Raw genomic sequence first — 21,409 nt, forward strand, 5'->3', positions numbered from 1 at the left:
ATGGCTAGGGTTAGCTGGTGACTGGCCCTAATTTTTACCAGTTCCTTGGCATCTTTATCTGCAGAACGTGGGGAATATAAGGCTCCGATGTCTTTAGCTTCGGCCCTGGCCACCAATTCCCACACCAAGGAAAAGTCCTGCCCAGTATCTTGCTACTTTGGGAGTCTGATCCTGAGGCAGTAGGAGGCCACCGCATTTTTCTCTGAGAAATCTGTTGTTCTATAGGACTAGATCCCACTCCCTTCATTCTGTATCCGGGTGTCCTTTATAGGAATTCAGAACTCTCCTTTATGAGAAAATATTAAAGTGTCAGTTACAGTGCAACATGCTAGCCCATTCCTTTGTGCTCAGATTCCAAAGGATCAACAATAAGGCCTGGTTTCCTTTTGTGCTTCTAGTACCTTCCTTCGCCTCATATCCTGCCCACAGCAATTAAATTAGAAATCACAATCCAGATCACTCGAAGCTTTGCAGTGCATGTGCTCAGTGAGAGTCATTCTGCCACTAAAGAGGTTTGCTAGGTCTTCTCCTTCACCCTCTGCCCTCTGTGGACTGGCGTATCACTTAGGATGAATTGGACTGCAAGTAATAACAAAATTGCCAAACAGTAGCTTCTGTCAATTGAGGGACATCCACTGCTATGATGTGAATGTATCCCTCCAATTCATATGTTGAAATCCTAGTACCCAGGATGACAGTATTAGGAGGTGAAGCTTTTGGGGGTGCTTTGGAGGAGCCCTTGGGAAAGGGATTAGTGCCCTTATAAAAGAAGCTGAGAGACTTCCATTCCCCCTTCCACCTGGGGATATAAGGAGAAGCCTGTGACCTGGAAGGAGCCCTCACCTGCACATGCCAGCACCCTGATCTCAGGCTCTCCGCCTCCAGAACTAAACGTCTGAGAAATAAATGTCTGCTGTGATAGTGATAACAGCCTGAACGAACCAAGATATCCACAGAATGGAAAATTACATAGCTGATAACCAAATGCAGATGGTAAATGATGAAATGGAAACATCTCTGGGACATAATGTTAGGTGAGAAGCCAGCTGTACATAGTCTTGCCATTTGTGTAAGAAAGGGGAAATGTACATATTTGCTAATGTTTGCCTTAAAAACCCTGAAAGACTGCCAAAGCAGCATTTATAGTTGCCTGTCAAAGAAGAGGGGACAATGAGAACAGTATGGATAAGGACAGGGTGAGAATGAGACTTCTCAATGTGTGATTTCAGATTATTTTCATTTTGATCCTGATGAATGCACTGTCTATCAATTTTTTTTTTTTTTATCTTTTAAAACATTTGGTTATTAGGATGTTCCTATTTGGAGAAGCTATGTGAAGGGTATATGGGAATTTTCTGTATTATTTTTTTTGCAACTTTTTTTTTTTGTAAGTGAAATTATTTCAAAAGGAAGACTTTTGGGGCGCCTGGGTGGCACAGCGGTTAAGCGTCTGCCTTCGGCTCAGGGCGTGATCCCGGCATTATGGGATCGAGCCCCACGTCAGGCTCCTCCGCTATGAGCCTGCTTCTTCCCATCCCGCTTCCCCTGCTTGTGTTCCCTCTCTCGCTGGCTGTCTATCTCTGTCGAATAAATAAATAAAATCTTTTTTTAAAAAAAAAAGGAAGACTTTTAAAATCTCAGAGCTAGCGCTATAAGGGTAACAAATAGAAAGACCTAAAACTACCGTGAATAGGAAACTTGCAGTTGCTGAGAGAGGAAACAGCTAAGGGGGGGGGGGGGGAGTAGAACAGGGTAGTAGAAAGTCACGTGACAAGAGAGAGCCAGGGAAGTGCTGATTAAGAAGAAACGCTGGCACTCTAGACTCCTTTCCAAGGGTCCCATTGCCATCTTCCCCCATGTCTACAAAGACTCCACTCCTACAGGTGAATGAGTGGTTCTTGACAGCCGCCCAGGACGACCTTCTTCAGGCTTTGCTTTCCTGCTAGATGCTTTTCCTCCCTCTCTCTGCCCCCCAAACCGTGTGCAGGGGCACTGGCTGAGACGGGAAGGCTGGAGTGTCTGCAGCAGGATTTGATTTGTGCCTTTTGGTTGGAGGCACTTCACACAGGCTGCAGGGGCTGGGGATTCACACACCTCCCACGCAGGAGGGATCACGCAAATTAAATCCCCTCCTTGCAGGTCAACACACAAAAAAAGCCTCTACTGCAGGTAATGTGTTTACCAACCCGGGTTCCGGGACCCCAGAAGCGCAAAAAGGGCTCACTGTCCTGACACCCTATATTCCGGTTTCTTTAGCTCGAACACTCAAAGCAATCGCCTTGATTTCATTTGGGGTCATTTGTTCCAAAGTAAACTTGTTAAGGTTCTAGTTCTTTTCTTCTTTAATAATGGGGGTGGCAAAGGTGGAATTTACGGGTAGGATCTTTAGAGACTATGTAAGTTCTACACCAGGTAGTAATCACTTACATTTGTACAATAATACTATTTTGCACTACTCTTTATTAAACGCTAAGTGCTCCGCAGAGTTAAGCTTATTTAATCATAGCAACCACTTAAAATACTTTTATCCCCAAAGCAGAGGGAAAAGATGAGGCTTAAAGGGTTTAAATCATTGACCGATACTATCCAGTCACATATGTCATCGAATCTAAGATGCCACTATTATTTAAGCACCGATAAGAAAGAAAAAAATGCTACCAATTAAACTCTGACGTGCCATCAATTACAAGACCCTTCTTGAGTCAGAGATGTTGCACGGGGAAGGATGCGCTCCAGCTTCTGCAGGCAGTAGCGGGCGGCAGGACCGCTCTGCACATTTGCCGCTTACAGGGCACTTGTAGACTCATTATTGAATTGCTTCCTCAGAACAATCCTGAAAAAAGCAGAGATAATAATCTCCATTTTCAGATGAGGAAATAGGTTCAGAGTCGGAAAGCAATTTGCCCAAAGTCACACAGCTTATAATTATAACTCAGAGAGAACTCCTGCCTCCTATTTTAGTATTTCCTTCACTATATCACGCAGCCTCCATGCACCTCAAGAAATGCCTTCACTATTAGTTATTTATCAATGGAATTTTCTGAACACACGGTAGTGGATGTGCAGGAAAAGATCTCTTACTATTACAACCCTGGCCACATTATCTTGCTGACTTCTCTGGTTGTGAGTGAAATGCTGCCTTTCGTTCAATTTAATTCACGCAATAATTACTGAGCACATGCTATGCGCCAGTGGTCACTGTGCCAGCCAGGAGAGTGGGGCTGCTTTAGGTCATAAGCCTCACTATGAAAACTTTCAAACATACAGAAAAATTGAAAGGATAATACAGTGAACTCTCATATACCCTCCATCTACATTGCACAATTTCTGCCCTTTTGCCATATTTGCTCTTTCTTAATGTAGGTTTTGTAAACTAAGTGAGCATAAGTTGTACACATCATGATACCTCACCTTAAATATTTCAACATGCATCTTCTAAGAGCAAAGATTTTTTTTACATAACCATAGTAGCCTCACACTCGTGATGGTCAGGTTTATGTGTCAGCTTGGCTAGGCTACAGTCCCCAGGTAACTCAATCGAATGCAGACCTGGGTGCTGCTGTGAAGCCAATTTACAGATAGGACTAACATCCATAGTCAGTTGAGATCCTAGCTAATCTCGTAGGATCAGTTCAGTCAGTTGAAAGGCCCTAGGAAGAGAGCTAGGGCTTTCTTGGAAGCAGGAATTCCACCTGCAGACAGCTTCTCCCCACACCCAAGGGTTTCAGCCTGCCCTTCCCGATGGCCTGCCATATAGATTCTAGTCTTGCTATCTTTGTCTGTTTGGGCTGCTATAACAAAAAGACCATAAAATGGGTGGCTTAACTAAAAAATATTTATTCTCACAGTTCTGGAGGCTGGGAAGTCCGAGATCAAAGCACCAGAGATTTGGTGAGTTGTAAGAGCCTGCTTTCTGGTTCACAGACAACCACCTTCTTGCTGCATCCCTGGACGCACGGTAGAGAAACAAGGGGCCCTCTCTGGATACTCCGCTCCCATTCATGAGGGCAATACCATCATGACCTCATCACCTCCCAAAGGCCCCACCTTCAAATACCATCACCTTGGGGTTTCAACATATAAATCTTGAAGGGAGACAAGCATTCATTCTATAGCATTCGCCTCGCTAGCCCCTCACCATCACATAAGCCAATTCAGCGCAATAAATGTCTTCAGACATATCCCTACTCTTCTGTGTCTCTGGTCAACCCTGACTAACAGACTACCCAAGAAAATTAACATTATGCCATAGCCTCGACCTTGTTAATGATTCTTAACCTGAGGTCACAGGATGTGCTTCAAGGGTCAGGGAAGAGCCTGAAATGCTAGGCAGCATTTGGAATGTTCATACATTTTGTGAACTTCTCTGGGGAAAGGTTTTCATCAAATCCTCAAAAAGTGCATCACTCCCAAAATGACGACGAGCCACTGTATTTAACACAGCTTTCTAGGTTTATAAACCCGGCAGCAGAGACAACAGAAGAAATGGAAGCTGTCTGGCTTTATGTGAGGCAGGAGTGAGTCCCTGGGAGAGAAGCTGGATTGCGGTGGCAGGCAGCCAGCAACACTGTGGTGCTTCTCAAGTTTCATTCTCTTTAGTTCACTATGGCCCAAGGTATTTACAGTATGTTTCAAACTTCTTACACACAAAGACGAAGGGAATCCCCACAAGGTCCACTGTTGGGGATGAGCACAGAGCAATGGAGACTCAGCCATCCTCAGGCAGGCAGATCTGGAGACCAAGAGGCACAGTAAGGTTTTGCATTTAATTTTGATCACCTCATTTTTTAATAAAATTTGGCACAAAAAGCTGAATAAGCTAGTCCTTTGGCCAACATCCCTTCTTCTTCAGATGACAAAGTAAAAGATAGCAAAAATGTCTGTTATCAAAGGTGAACAAGAGGGGAGCAGTTGTTGACTGACTGTGTAGGAGGGTGCCAGCTAATGTCGGTCCAGATTACAGAGAACAGAAAAAAACTTTTCAAAGTGTTTTCAACAAAAGTAGCACATTCCCAAGGAAGAATGTGTCCCCCTACTTTTAGTTTTAAGTCCATGTAAGAAATCAGCTTCTCACGCACAGGCATTCCTGTTATTTACAAAGTGTAAGTTGCCAGCAGCCACATTCCCTTCTTGTCATGTAACCAGGCAGCCACTGCCCATGACAAGGCAGAAAAGGGCAAAACAGAATCACCTCCTGGAAACATGCTCCTTTCTGAGCAGGGAGGAGATAAACGTCTCAGCTTCTGCTGGCTCCTTCACCCACAAGCTAAATGGGCCCAGGCCCTGGGCCAACCCATATCTAAGCAGAAAATGGCCAGCAGCTCCAGGTAACTGTCCCGTGGGGCCTGGAGTTGGTCACGGGGCTGTCAGGCTGATGTCCAATATTGCTGGAATGTGCCCAGGGCCAGGGTGTAAACTTCCAGCTGTTTCCTTGTCCCAGTGAGCTGGCCAGTTCCATAGCCCCAGCTTTTTCCTTTTGTTTCTGTACTCGTGACTTGAGTTCCCACCTGTGAATGCAACCTTCTTGTAAATACCTAAGTTAATTCCTCACAAAATGAGAGAAGGATGCTTGATCTGATAAGGAAACTCCGTTCCAGAATTTGACATGCACTTATACCAATCTTCACTATTGCAGCTGGGGAGGAATTCATGTTTCCTGGATTTTTCTGATCAAAGTCTAAATGAGGCTGATGGAGAACATGTTAAGACTGTCAGGAGGAATTCAAGTGTTGTTCAAGGTCAAGATGCCTTAGCGCTACCCCTTGCTGCTTATCACTGAGTAAGCCAAGAGAGGTGAACCTTAACAATAAAAAATTCTAAAAAGCAGTAAATAAAAGAAATGTAAATGATGGTTAAAAATCATAAAAAGGAAAAAAACTATAATAAAACAGGGGGGGGGAACAGAAGTAAAAGCAATGAGAGAAAATGAGATGAAATAAATATAAGCTAAGGAAAATGACAGAGTGATCTAAAAAGAAGTTCCTATAAGACAAGAAAAGTACAGGGGAGGAAAACGTAACTTTTCCCCTCCATCTTCCTAGGTGTTCTGGCTAGACCCTTCAAATAAGTCTGACAAAAGACAGATTAACAAGAGAAAAATAAAGAGAAGTGTATGAACGTGCATTGTGCATACACACAAGAGTACTCAGCAGTGAGTAACTCAAAATATTGATTAGAACTCAAGCTTATATGGCATCTTATAAATACAAAGGAAAATAAATTTTTAAAGAGTTAACAAGGCAAAGGAAAAGCTTGGAGTTTCTAGGGTGGCACGTGTGGGAAGGTAAGGGTATAGGGAACGAATGGAACATAGGGCTGGTTAGTAAGGTTGCTATGTAGGTTCATCTGGCGTGGTTTCTAGGCAAATGGCAGAGGGCAGAGAGCTTTTCTTGTATCTGCTTCTTCTCAATTGCCTTCAGCTCAAAACATTCTTATGCATATTCTTGGGTGGCATATTCTGGCATCCTTCAAAAGCAAGCCATGACTATTAAGACGCAAATAGAATAAAAAGGCTCAAATACACAAAAGATAACACCATAAAACAAACGGTAACCTACATAAAATTGGGCCTCCATGTCCCTGCCTTAGGGCAGAATAGCATGGAGGTGCATCCGGAAGAAACCCAAGTTTACTTCTAGGTGGAATGAGAGAAAAGTGGAAATCACTGCCACAGGTCCTGTGAGGAGGCAAGAAAAGGGGAATTCTAGTGCACAGGACAGCAGGACTAGTCTTTAAGAGGCCTCTTTTGGTGCATCTCCCTGCCAAAGAGCCCACCTCGAAGCAACCGTTAGGACTGCCATCACTGTCGTTGTCCACATGGTTCCCACAACACCAAGCCTGCTCTTCAGTTTCCGCCTTCTCTGAGGAAGCCTTCTTTCCAAAGCCATGCAGCTTGATAAGTGGCCAACCCGCCACGTGGCTCCTGATACTTTTTCTCTAAGGAAGAAACACTCCCCCAACCTGGAATTGTAGTGAATTATAGTCCCTTTATAAAATGCAAACGATACCACAAAACTATAAAGTATTTTATTTTTTTTAAAAGACTTTATTTACTTTTGAGAAAGGGAGAAAGAGCGAGCATGAGCTGGGGAGGGGCAGAGGGAGAGGAACAGGGAGAAGCAGACTCCCCACTGAGCAGGGAGCCTGACTCCGGGCTCCATCCCATGACCTAAGCTGAAGGCAGATGCTTAATGGACTAAGGCACCCAGGCACCCCCCCAAAACTATGAAGTATTTTAATAGGGAAATTAACCCTAAAGAACATTTCAAACTGAGATGGCACAGCAGTGGCGGTTCGTGTATGAATGCTAACAGTCTAGGTCCTGGTGCTTCTGGCTGGCCACCAACAGGCCATGCCAAGCCCAGGCGTAGGGAAATGCAGAGACAGACAAGTGAGGGAGGCCTGAGAGTTGCAATTGGTCATTATCTCAATACAAACTGACAAGGCAAAGCAACTACTTAAAAAGGAAAAAAAAAAGACTATGTCTAGTTACACTAATATGCCAAATTGGGTCCATCCCCTGTGCCAGCTCCAATCAGCCAGTCATGGCTGCCTGGAGTGCGGTGCTGGACATAGCGAGACCACATGTGGCTTCAGCAGGAAGGAGTGCCGTGATCGATTAGCAATGCCAGCTGGGGGTGAGGGAGCGGGGAGAGGCAGCAGGCATGCAATACACACGGCTGGCCCTGGGCCGGGGAGCCCGTTCTCAGGAGGAAAGCTGTTTTTACCAGATATAGTCAGGTTTAGAAAGTTATCAACTGAAAAGTCTGCAGGAGCCAGTCAGGTGCCATCAGAGAAAAAAAGTGGGCAGGAGGGGCCTGTGTGTGTGCATGTGGACAGTACGTGGCTAATGTTCTGGGCAGCAAGGAATAGAGAAACCCAACTCAACTGGATGGAATACTACAGAACTGTACTATTTCGCCTAACAGGACTTTGGGAGGCAGGGTGAGCCTAATGTGCCACAGTGAAGGGTCTAGCTCTACTTCCCACTCTTCTGCTGGCTCTTCCCTCTTCTCCGTGTGACCACCATGGCCCTCTCAGCCCTGCTGCTCGCTACTGGTTTAGAAACCCAGGCTTAACCCATCAACCCAGCAATCCCGGGGCTGGTCCAGGGGTGGACATGTGATCCGACTGGCCTAATCAGACTGCAGGTGATACCTTATTTTATGACTGAGGGACAGGTTTTCTTTTCTGTCCCACAGATGTAAACAAGGAAGCTTATTGCCCGGTGGCTACTGATTATCATCTTGCCACCATGGGAGAAAGTCAGCATGAAGACACTTCCACATGAAGGAGGGACAAGTCAAGAGAATGGTGGGGAACAGAGTCAGAACCCTCACAGTAGCACATGCGGGTTACTGTGCCTCTTGAAGTCTGACATGGGTCTCAAGTTGTTGGCAGAGCTGCGTTTCTTCTGGAGGTTCTAGAGGAGAATCCGATTTCTTTCCTTTCCCAACTTCTAGAAGTTTCCTGCATTCCTTAGCTCATGGCCCCTTCCTCCATCTCCAAACCCAGCCATGTTGCATTTCTCTGGCCACTCTTCCATAGTCACATCTCCTTGTGACTACAGCCAGGAAAGAGTTTCTGCTTTTAAAGACCAATGTGCTGAGATTGGGCCCACTCCAACAAAGGATAATCTCCACATCTCAAAGCCCTTGGCTGAATCACATCTGCAAAGTCCCCTTTGCCACGTCAGATAATATAGTCACATGGTCCAGGGATTAGATATGGACCACTTTGCAAGGACATTATTCTGTCTCCCGTAATGCCTCATTATTTCTTCAGGCTCAGGTTCACACTTTGTGACTGTATATTTCCAAACTGTTGACAGAGGTCAAGAATGTCAGGGGACGGGGCGCCTGGGTGGCACAGCGGTTAAGTGTCTGCCTTCGGCTCAGGGCGTGATCCCGGCGTTATGGGATCGAGCCCCACATCGGGCTCTTCTGCTATGAGCCTGCTTCTTCCTCTCCCACTCCCCCTGCTTGTGTTCCCTCTCTCGCTGGCTGTCTCTATCTCTGAATAAATAAATAAAATCTTAAAAAAAAAAAAAAAAGAATGTCAGGGGAAAAAGTATTTCCCAGGAATAAAAAGAAAAAAAATTAAGTGGGTACAGCAACGTGTTCCATTTGATGGGTGACAATCTGCTCCTGGATTAAATGATGAACTATTTCAAAAGAGATCACAGGATAACTTTAACCAAAAGAAGCCTGAGCAAAGTCCAAATTAAACTGTGTAGGTTCCATGAAGTCTTTAGAGAGCTTGCAGTATGAAAGGGAGGTCACAGGTGAGATGATATTTCTTATAACCCCAAGGACATAATCACTTTTATGTCAGGCTGGAAATGAAATAAAGTGCCAGCTTCTGAAAAATTGTCAGATCAAGGAGAACATCTTGACTGGACAATGAGAAAATATATAACTCTTCAGACACCTCCTCAATCCTTGCAACTCTGGGGATTGCCATTCAATTGCTAACCTAGTCATGGAAATTAACTTATCCAGTCAAAAGGAAAGTGTCTGCCTGAGACCCAACATCAGAGGATCTGGCTACAATGAAAAGCACTCATTCTCTTAGCTTGGCTACTCAATAGAGAAGGGAGGGGAGGGGCGAAAACATCAAATAGAAGCAGTCATGAGTTTTGCCAGTTAAATTTTTTTTACCAACAACCTGGGCAGGGGATTGAACACAGGGGATCTGGGCTCAGCAGACCTGGACTGTAGCTCCTGCTTGGCCATTAGCTAGTTGTTAAGACTTTGGTCCATAGCCTTTACCTTGTAGGGACCATGTTTTTTTATCCAATTTTTTATAAAAGTATTTACATGAATCTTATTTTTTAAATGCACTAAAGAGCAAACTGATAATATTCCCACCTCATGCGCGTGCACACACACACGCGCACACACACACCTTTCCTCTCAGCCCACATCCCAAAGCTCAAAAGCTTAGTGGGTACCCTCCTGTACCTTTCACCCTGCTGTGTACATTTATTTCTACATAGAGAGTTCGACTTTTTTGTTCTCACAAAAAGTGCATCATACTATATTCAAGAATCCACAGTTTCCTTTTTTCATTAAATTTACCATCGATAGCCTCTAGAACAATTCATATAGATGTAATTCATTCATTTACACTCACTTAAATTGAAATTATGAATATGCCAATTTATACTTATACCAAAATATACCCCATTTAGGTAGTATCTCAATTAGGTTTTGTTTTGCCCCTAAAAAGTATGCAACAACAACCTTGATTGTTTATTTTTATGTTCTTACACTTCCATTTCTGAAGAATGTATTCCCCAACATGAGATTTGAGGTAAAAATATGTATTTTCTATTTTAGCAGGCATTGCTACAAAACATCCCCAAAATAGTAATAATTTAGCTTCTTAGCAACAATGTATGAGGAAGCTTGTTTTTCCACTCCCCACCAGCACTGTATGTTCTTCGCCTTTTTAATTTTTGCCACCTAATGAGGAAAAAGTGGGTATCTCATGTTAATTTGCGTTTCTTAGTGCTTAGTAAGGTGATTCATCTCTTCGGTAAACTTTAGTTAGTCGGTCTGACTTTTACTCTGGACAAACAATATGCTCATGACAAAAATGGAGATGCTGGATGAAGTCTCTAGCAACATGACCTGTAACTATTATCCGAAACTCCATCTTAGCCGGAAACCAATCAGCACCTGAAATTAATCCATGGTTTGGCCATTGTGCAATAACACCTCAACCACATTTTAAGGAAGATTCTCAAAGTTCCGGAGACATCAAAATTGCAAACAATGACCACCCCCCACACACACAGGCAAGAGAGATGAATGTCAAGTTCTAGGCATTGCCGAACCTGGAATAGAGGTGAAGTTTACAGTGACTGCCTGAAGCAGTGGGTTGAGAAGCATTCCGGGGCTGATCAGAGCTCACTAGAAAAGAGAGAGTGGCAATGCGTGCCCTAGGCACAAGAATCTGGAGGGGCAATATCCCAGGAAGGGAACTCTGTTATTGTCCCCAGGTGGGAAGACAGTGGGACTGGCATCTGGGGCTCAAAGGTGCCTGGAGCTCTTCAATCTCGGTAGGAGGAAAGACATCACCTTCATCACCCACCCGCTCATCCCTCCTCCCAATGAGGCTGCAGAGATCTGCTTAATCCTACCCCCTTTCCTCTCCCCACCCCAAGCCCTCCCTTCTCTGACCCTTTTTCATTTTATCCAGAAATCACCTGAATAAAAATGTTGTGCGAAATAGAACCTTGAGATTTGCTACACCCTAAGTCCATTAGGAAAGGCCAGACAAGGCTAGCCAGGGAGAAATATAATGACGTTTGAAAATCTGCAGAGAAGAGAAATTATAGGCAAAATGACAGATCTGTGGTTCTCTTCAGAGAATTAGCTTTCAAGACAGAAAAACAAAACAAAACAAACAAACAGAAAGTCTTACTGCTAAAGCTTGAAATGGTTACATTTCAGTTCTATCCAGGAACGGCGTACCCCTCTCTCGGAAAATGCAAGCTGCCCAGAGGCTTCTCCCCGCCGTTCGCTTCTCCCCCACTCCTTTCTCCCCAGACTCTGCCTCCTTTATCAGGACATCACCTGACCCCTAGTGGTCACACCGCCTCCAGCTGCACCAGATGAACTGCTTTCATTTGATGGCTTGTCAAAATTCTAGTCCACTGACAGGTAAGCGACATCTCCTTTGAAACACCGACATTTGTTAAGTTACGAAAGCAATGGGTCTTCACCTTTAAGAGGGTCTTTCTATCTCGTAACCTCAGAGAAATTACCAGAGACGCCTAAACATCAAAGAACACAAGCAACCCTTTGTATGTGACAGTGCTATGTGGCATTTCTCCTGAATTGATTTTCTCTCGTGACCGTAAACTCAGGTTCCAAACCCTTAAGGTCTGTCTTTTTTAAAAGGAGTAAATAACTGCATTCAAGATAAGGAATTGTTCACGTGTCCGCACATCCATCCAAACCCACCTTGCTCCAGGCTCTTTGTGAAATAGGAATGCCTAGAAACCAGAATATTTTCACAGTCCTGCAAAGCTTATGTGTCTTGTGGCTGATGCTGCCTAAATTAGTTCTAAATGATGGGGAAAAGCAATGGATGTTTGTGGGATCATGAAATATTTTAGATCCTGGTCTATTTCAAGAAGTATTCGACAGGGGATATAAGTAAGTTGAAAACTGAGAAAAATGCTTTCAACTGAACCACACCTATGTCTATTCCAGAGTCTACCTCCCAACTCTACCCTGCTCTGGTCAGATCTGACTGAGGATTGGGTAGGCTGAGCCTCCAGAAAAGTCTCAGAAGCCAGAGTTGAAGAAACCTAGGGTTGGCACGTTTTTTCACTGACACACACACACACACACACACACACACACACCTGGCCTCAAGTCCCAGATTGCTCTCAGAAATAGGAAAGATTTGAACAGAAAACCGACCAAAGGAAATATACAAATGGCAAATAAGTATCTGAAAAGACCACCTGTCATTAGGGAATTGCAACACAACAGATAAATAAATTAGGGGGAATATACAAACCTCCCATGACAAAGAATTGCAAATAATTTATGTAAACACTTGCTGATTGAAGAGGGGGAGCACAGTCTCCCACTCCTTAAGTGGGAGCAGCCCACAGTGAATTCCTTCTCAAAGCGTGGCACGGAAAGTGAGAAGAAAGGATCTGTAACTTTGCAGCTGAGAAACCTGACAGACACGACCTAAAGCAGGTGATTAAGTTTAGCATCAGCAGTGACAAATTGATAGTATGTGTCCTTGACAAGATATGATGAGTATGGCACTTTCCCTCTGTGATCTTACTCCCCAAAACTCACAAACCCAGGCTCGTCATAAGAAAAACATCAGACAAATCCCAATTGAGGGATCTGTCAAAATACCTGACCTCTTCAAATTTGTCAAGTCATCAAATACCGACTCAAATTTGTCGAAGTCATCAAAAACAAGGAAAGTTTGAGACATGTCATGGCCAAGAGGACCCTAAGGAGGCGTGACAACTCATTGTCATGTGGTATCCTGGGTAGGATCCTGGACCAGAAAAAGGACCTTCGATAAAAACTGAGAAGATCTAAATAAAAGGTGGGCTTTAGTTAATAATGACATGTTAATATTGGTCTATTAATCGTGACAAGTGTTCCATACTCATATAAGATATTAATAGTAGGGGAAACTGGGTTTGGGGTATATGGGAACTCTGTTCTATCTTTGCAATTTTTGTTTAACTCCTAACATAGTCTATAATAAAAAGTTTATTTAAAAAAAAATAAGATGAGCATCTCCTCCTGGTTTGCCCAGGACTCACCCAGTTTCAGTCCTGAAGGTCTGCCATCACTGGAACCCCTCAGTCACGGCAAAACAAGAGGGTTGGTCACCCCATGATGCTCCAGCCCCCTCCACAATACAGATTCCTATGAGGCACTAAGATTGCATTAATCAACTACCCTAGATTTCCCTTTCTGGGGTTTTTGGTTATTTGTTGCCTGATTTCTTTTAAGCCTGGAACACTTACAATTTCCCATAACTGGCCTAAGAAACAGCAAGGCACCGTAAGGATTTTACTTCAGTGGAAATCTCCACAGTGAGAAAAGAAAACTTTCTCAGACACAGTCAAGGCAGCACCTCAACATTTCCGAAGTTAAATGTTCTGTGGCTTGACAAATCATGAGTAATTCATAGAAACATAGTTATGGCAGCTCTGATGGGTTCTCACAGCACGAGGCCTGTATGACTTACATGATTTCAGCAATGAATCACCTACACACCCAAAACAAGTCAGGTCTACTATTTGACATTCTGTGAGAAACTGAGGCACAGTATGGCCAGAGCCGGCCTGGGCGGCAGCTCAGCCAGGCAACTATCCAAGACATATCTGTAGTGCTGAGTATCATAAAGGCACTAAAATGCCATTGGAAATTTTACCAGGTGGAAAGAAGAATTTTCTAGAGTTCCTTCTAGGGAGGTCCCTGGACATGGCTGGAAGAAATACAAATGCGACTCACCTCTGAATCTTTTCTAGATAGACCAAAACAAAGCTACGTGTCGGGACAACGACCCGTCTGGTGTGGTGGTGGCTTGTCTAATGAAAGTCTCCTTGGACCCATACACAAATGGATTTAGGAACTACCTTTTAAACCTCAACCATCTATAAATAAAGAAGCATCTGCAATTTGATAAGCTACTGGGTTGGGAGGGTGTGGAGGTCCTCCACTTCCTCCCACCCTCAAAATCTACCCCCAACCCCCAGCCCCAGCCAGGCAGGCATCAAATTCTAGAGGTGACCTGTGAACTGCATCCTTAGGAACAGTGGGTCCAATTAACCTGCGGACTTTCATTGCACTGAGATGATCATACAGGTTGGGGACTACTGGGTTCTTCTCTGCAATTCCTGCACACGAAATTGACCCTTCCTCCAAATAAATTTGGAGGACATTTCAAACATGAGTAGGTTTTAAGGGTGGACAAATGATTAGCCCGCCACGGCGCCCACCAGTTAGAGCTGGCCTGGGGTAGGGAGGGCATGATATTGAAGACATAGGCCAAGGCTTTAAGGATTCTGGGTTTAAATCCTGCTTGCCGAACTTACAGATCATGTAACTATGGGCAGAATTTTGACATCTGGATCCCTAATTTCTCACCCACAAAACAAGTGTAATTTTATCCATCAGATTTTCAATGGTGTTTGTGACATACCTGCAACGGTCTGGCTTGTCATGGGGTCTGCATTCCCTCCACAGTTTGCAGCACTCAGGGAGACTGTCCCCATGCGCCTCACATCTGTGGTAAGATGCCCCCCTGCCAATAGCATCCCCATACTGGTGACCTCTCCTTGCTCTCAGAGCAAGGAAGCAGCCAAAGGGTAGCTCCCTCCACCTCCTGCATCTGCAGCTGGCCCTTGCCTTCCCTCCCCTCCCCCTGGACGAGGTTCATCTTTTGACCAGGGTGGTGGACCCTCGACTATGACCTTGGAGACCAGGCTCTACTGATGATCCGCTCTCACTTGAACAGTGAGCCTGCCCCTTTCTCATCAGTTTTCAGTGTCTCATGCTCAAGTGTCTCATGTGTTTTCCTTTTAAAAAAGATTCTTCCTCGGCCCCTCTCTGGATTCTGCTCTCAGTATGTCTTCCCACCTTGCCAAGTTTCTCGTAAGCCATGTCTGGCTTCCTTCCGATCACTTCCCTGTAGGTGCTCTCTGAGCTTATGGGCTCACCTGCCCTACCTCTTAGCCTCAGACACAAGTATCACTCCCTTCCCCAGGCTCCCGGGGCATGAGGGATCAGGATTCCTCTGTCTCTCTGGTGCTGAAATGATGGCCTTTCTCAGCATTTAGGCCCTAGCACTCCTCTCTCCAGCCACACAGTGTGGGCAACCCCACCCTCTCATAGCCCCAATTATGTCTGTGTGCTGAGGACTTCCAATCCTTAACTTTAGGTCCTCTCTGCCAACCCCTGCATCCAACTGCCTGTGGATATCTTCATTTAAAAAGAGTTAGTTGAAAGGGAGGGAAATTATGAACTTGTCTGATGTATTAGTCTGCTGGGGCTGGCGTAACAAATGCCACAGAACAGGTGGCTTCAACAGTGCAAATTTAGTGTCTCATGGCTCTGGAGGCTGGAATTTCAACATCAAGGTGTCATCAAGATAAACGTGTGTATCTCTTTGTAGGTCCAAATTTCCTCTTCTCATAAGGACACCGGTCAAATTGGATTAGGGCCCACCCTAACAGTCTCATTTTAATTTAATCACCTCTTTAAAGGCCCTATCTCCAAATACAGTCGTATTCTGAGGTACTGGTGTTTAGCGCTTCCACATGTGAATTTGGAGAGAATGCAACTCAGCCCATAACAGGCATCATTTGGTATGTCAGCGTAAGATGTGTGTGTGCGTCCAAAAGGCTCTTTAGCATCAACATGTCTACCGTCATCTCCATCCTTACTCCTCAGACCTCATCTTTTGTCTTTGATTCCTTCCCAAGATATGGTGCCCATGTGGCTCACCACCTCCCATGGCCCATCCATCACAGGCACGCCTCTGAAATCTGCCCACTGCTCTCTATTCCCTCCGCAACAAACTAGGTCCAAGCCACTGTCCTCTCTCATCTGGATTATCACAAGGGACTCTTTATTGGTCTCTCTTCCCTCTGTCTTGCCTACCTCCAACCCATCTTCCATGTAGCAGTGAGAGTGAGCTTTCTCAAATGCAATTCTGATCATGTTAAAATCCTGCTTAAACTTTTCATCAGATCCCCACTGCCCTCAGAATGAAGTCCACATTCTTCAGTATGGCCGACAAGGACCAACTTAATCTAAGTCCTTTTTCTCTCCCCCTCTCTGAATTTCTCTCAGTTCTTCAAATATACCACTCTCCTCTGCCTGGGGCCTTTGCCCGTATTCTTTGTATTCTTTGCTCTTCCTGGGACACCCTCTACCTCTCCCCTAGCAAACTCCCACTCGCTCACCAGATTTTAGTTTAAACATCACTCTGTCCAGGAATTCCTCCCTGATCTTCCTCTCCAAGGGGGTTGGGTGCCTCTCTTTACTCCACTCTGCATGACCAGTTAGGTGTCTCCTCCACTAGAGCTCATAAGAATGGGAAACAGGTCTACGTTGCTGTTTCCCCAATGCCCAGCACTGTGTCTAAAATGTAACAGATGCTAAATAAATACTGAAGGAAGAAATGAATGAATGCAAAAAATATGGCAAAAGTAATGCACTCAGTGAGAGAACACCTGGGTCCTTGTCTCAACTCTGCCACTAACCAGCTACGTCACAGTACCTGCAGGCCAAAATGAAAATAAGGTTGGGTCAGACATCTCTCAAAGTCTCTTCTGATTCTAAACAACTATAATTCTTCACTTCTGATTCCAGATAGAATATAGTGTGCTGCATATCCAAGAAAGAGACCTTTGCCTGTTATTGACTCAGACAGAATGCCAATAGCTTGATGGAAATATAAGAGGCCCAGGAAAGGCCAGCAGAAGACAGAAGTAATAAAAAAGACCACTCGCTGACACTAAAAGTCTTCTAAATCAAGACGATTAAATAAATTGTTCTTGACACCAACCCGAAGAAAAAACAGAGACGCCAAATGCAATGACTTTTGGCCTCCCCTCCCATTTCTGGGTTTCTCTTCCTGTCTCTCTCCCTGCAGACTCAGAGCTCTCATTCTTAATAAGGTGTGTGTAGGGGGTGATGGGTCTCTTAGATTGAGATGATTGTGATCAAGACCCCAAACTTTCTCTTCGCTTGGCCTTAGCTATTTCCACCAAGGAAAACACAATCTAAAGAGTAAAAGCTCCTTCTCAGTTTGCAGGAAGCAGGATAGGGCGGAGGCCAGTGAACAAGTTTAATTAAGAAGTCACATCTAGAAGATCTTTAGTCAGTCATGGAAAATAGTGGGTCCATGTGCTTCAGACCTGAAGAACACTGGGCAGCTGCCTTTCTTTTGTTTTATTTCTCCTCTTCCGTTTGGTGTAGAAGCAACACTTTCTACTGTACGCTTGGTGCACACAGAATAAATGTGACTAGGGCAGAAATACATGTTCGTACCTGAGGAAAACTTAAGAAGTCTGTCATGACACGTGCATCATAGAGAAAGCTGCTTTAGCTATAGATTCACAAAAGCTATGCGGGAAATAAAACGAACACAACATGGAGGAATTCCACTCGACACGAATGCCGTGATGCAGTTTGTGAGGCTTGGTGCAGAAGGCTGTGGCTACAAAAAGTGAATAAAGTCAAGTTTTGTCCTTGAGAAGGTCAGCTTCTTCTCAATCTTGGTGGGCTGCAGAAATCACCAGGGAGCTTTAAGAAAATACTGATGCGCTGTTGGTGGGAACGTAAAATGGTACAACCACTATGGAAAACCATACGGTGGTTTCTCAAAAAATTAAAAATAGAATTATCATATGATCCAGCAGATTTCCATCTCTGGATATATACCTCAAAGAACTGAAAACAGGGTCACCCATGTTCATAGCAGCATTAGTCACGACAGCCAAAAGGTGGACGCAACCCAAGTGTTCACTGACAATGAATGTATAAACAAAATACGGCATAAAACTATAAGGGAATACTATCTGGTCTTAAAAAGGAAGGAAAGTCTGACACATGATGAACCTTCAGGACATGATGCTAAGTGAAAAAAGCTAGTCACGAAAGGACAGTTACTGCATGATTCTAATTATATAGGGTACCTGAAGTGGTCAGATTCATCGAGGAGGAAAGTAGAATGGCGGTTGCCATTCTGGGGGAAGGAAGTAATGGGAAGTTACTGTTCAGTGGGTGTACGGTTCTGTTTTGCAAGATGAAAAACGTTCTGTGGGGGTGGCAATAATGGTGGCACAGCAATGTGCACGTGCCTTAGGACCCTCCATTTTATACTTAAAAATGGCCAAGAGAGTAAATTTTCTGTTATGTGTATTTTACCACGATTTTAAAAAAATAAATAATAATTTTTAAAAACCAGAACACGGATGCCTGGGTCCCACCCCCAGAGAGTCTAATTTAATTGGCATACAGCCCGGGCAGCAGGATTTTTAAAACCTCCCGGGAGATTCTAATGTGAAGCCTAGCTTGTGAACCACCTCTACGGACCGTAAAAAACACTAAAACACAAAACGGGAAAGAAGTAAATCTGGTGTTAGTATACCTGGTTCTTCATCATGTAAAGCCACACGAGTGCTTTAAACTTTGCTGAGCCTCAGTTTACACTTCATGTGTAAATTCACATGACAATCCCACCCCATGGTGGTGGGGTAAGGACTCATTTACGTTAGACTACAGGGAAGGATTTTAAATTTTAACAAGCATAAGATCTAATTAGGTGAAAGAAGACAGCAAGCACAGACAGAGAGCGTCTGCTTTTCTGACAGACATCAGATGCCTCTCTTCAATACCCAAGGAGGAATGAATCGTCCTTCCCTCCGTCAAAAGTCTCACAGATCCTTGATCGTAGCACCAACCCTGTATGCAAGTGACCTGCATGTACGTCTGCTGCTGCCCCCGCAGGTCTCGGACCCACAGAGACAGGCCGTGGCGGATTCACCCCCTCGGGCCTCACCGTGTCCAGCACACAGTGGGCGCTCAATACACAGTCGCTACATTAGGTTGAACTGCATTATTGAACAGCACGTAAACCCGAGGCATTCCGTGCATTTCAAACAATATGTCCCTGTCGCCAGCAAACTCGTTACTCCAAGGACAAGCTTTCTTTCCATAAACAATAAGATGCAGAGGCACAAAGCAAGAACGGTGGCCCCCCAAACCAAGTGACGCTGCGATACATACGTAGGATCACAATCCACACAAAGGCCCTGCTGTTCTTGACACCCGAGCCACTCAACCATACTCTTCTGCTTTGGTACAAATACTAGGGCTGTTATTATAAACTTGAAGGGTTAGCCAATACCAGTCTAAAATAATAACATGTTTTTATAAAATGTAAACGTATTTTTCCTTTAGGAGATATTAAAGCAATGAGCTGGGTCAGCCCTCCCAACACATAAGGCCATCACCCACTGCTGAAATGTAAGGAGAGACAAAATTCACTGTTCCTTCCTATCATTTAGTAATCCTTCTCTAAGATTTCATTCATTTATTTTGAGAGAGAGAGTGGGCGGGGGGAGGGAGGAAGTGGAAGGAAAGAGAAGGAAGGAAAGAGAATCTTTAGCAGACTTCAGGCTGAGGGCAGGGCCCCACACAGGGCTAGATCCCACGACCCTGAGATCACAACCTGAGCCAAAATCAAGAGTCAGAAGCTTGACTGACTGAGCCACCCAGGCGCCCCTAGTTATCCTTCTCTTAATCAAGGCATTGGTTCAAAAATATATGTAGCTCAGAAAGGGCTAATGTTGACATATAATATACAAAGGTATTGTATCATTTCATCTGGCCTTTCATAAACTCCAACCAGGAAAATTAATTTGGATAGAGATGGGGGGGGACTTACAATTTTTTGAGTGCTTGCTATATGCTAGGTCCTTTATTTTCTCATTATATTCTCACAGTAACTATATCAGATAGTAATGTGTTCAACTGCAATTAAGAGAAACAATGAGTTAAGCAAATAGAATTAATTTTTCTCACATATAAAAGTCTGGAAGCAGGAGCTGCTGGCACTGGCTCTAAGACTCTCTTGGCCTTTCCTTTACATCTACGGCCTCTTAGCCACAAGATGGGAACCCCAGATCCAGACATTCCAGCAATGCTCTGGCAAGAAGAAGCGGGGGAGGCCAGGCCTGCTGCATATACTCCCCTTTCCCTTTTGTTCATCAAAAAAGCAAATGGTCTCCCAGAAAGGCACTCCCACTGACTTCTGCTTATGTCTGTCTTAGACTGGGTTCTCCAGAGCCTGAAATGGAGGTTCTTCTATGAGTGACTGATTAAGGGAGTGTTTTCAGTAAAACTTTTGAGGGAACAAAGAAAGCAGTATAAAGCAGAGGGAAGGAGCTAGGCAAAGACGTGGATTCCGCTGAAATCTCACTTCGGCCTAGGGTATGGGGCATACCCTTCTAGTCATTCTGCAGCAAGGAGGCTGCCTTTGATTGAAGGCAATTCACATCAGTTAGGAGATAGGTACATTGTCCCAGTAGGGAGAGCAGGACTGGCCACCAGCAGCGTCTTCTACAATTTTATGTTCCAAAACTAGGTCATGTGGCTGTTTTTAGAAACAGTGGATGTTTGGAAAGTATTTGGTTTTTCAGGCTCTATTGTGAAATGTGAATAATTCCCAGTTATTGAATGAAGCCAGTCAACAGTGTCTTCCAAAACAACTCCTGAGATAGGCTTCTTTTTGTTAAAAAGAGAAACCTTTTTTCCCTACTCGTGATATTTCCTTCCACGTGAAAGGAATTCCACTAGAAGAGCAGCTCTCAAACTTTTTGGTCTCAGGGCCTCTTTAAATTCTTAAAAATTAATGAGAATTCCAAAAAGCCTTCAATTATCTGGGTTATACCTCCTGTTTACCACAGGAGTTAAAACTAATAAATTTTTAAATATGTATTAATTCATTTAAAAATAACAATAATAAATCCATCAAATATTAACATAGATAACTTGTTTTTGTCAGAAATAATTATATTTTGGGACGCCTGGGTGGCTCAGTTGGTTAAGCATCTGCCTTCAGCTCAGGTCATGATCCCGGGGTCCTGGGATCGAGTCCCGCATTAGGCTCCCTGCTCAGCGGGGAATCTGCTTCTCCCTCTGCCTGCAGCTCCCCCTGCTTGTGCACCCTCCCCCGACAAATAAATAAATAAAATCTTAAAAAAAAAAAAAAGAAAGAAGTATATTTTCTAAAATTAAAAAAAGTAAGAGTATAATTGTTATATATTTTTACAACTTTAATGTTCAGCTTAATAGAAGACAGTTGGATTCTCATAGCTGCTTCTGCATCGCAATAT

The 21,409-nt window shown here is 44.1% G+C and overlaps 2 long non-coding RNA genes across 2 annotated transcripts; one reads left to right on the forward strand and one right to left on the reverse strand.

The window, feature by feature from the left end:
- The first annotated feature begins 786 nt into the window (after positions 1-786).
- LOC121104261 lies at positions 787-4,184 on the forward strand. The gene is made up of 2 exons (XR_005836541.1): positions 787-1,034; positions 3,849-4,184. It is a non-coding gene; the product is annotated as an uncharacterized LOC121104261 (long non-coding RNA).
- On the reverse strand, positions 2,446-11,551 carry LOC121104262. Its single transcript, XR_005836542.1, has 3 exons — positions 11,431-11,551; positions 4,645-4,732; positions 2,446-2,833 (listed from the first exon to the last, which is right to left on the reverse strand). It is a non-coding gene; the product is annotated as an uncharacterized LOC121104262 (long non-coding RNA).
- Positions 11,552-21,409: the final 9,858 nt, after the last annotated feature.

This window comes from Ursus maritimus, unplaced genomic scaffold (assembly GCF_017311325.1).
Source record: "Ursus maritimus isolate PB19 unplaced genomic scaffold, ASM1731132v1 scaffold_20, whole genome shotgun sequence".
Taxonomy (NCBI): domain Eukaryota; kingdom Metazoa; phylum Chordata; class Mammalia; order Carnivora; family Ursidae; genus Ursus; species Ursus maritimus.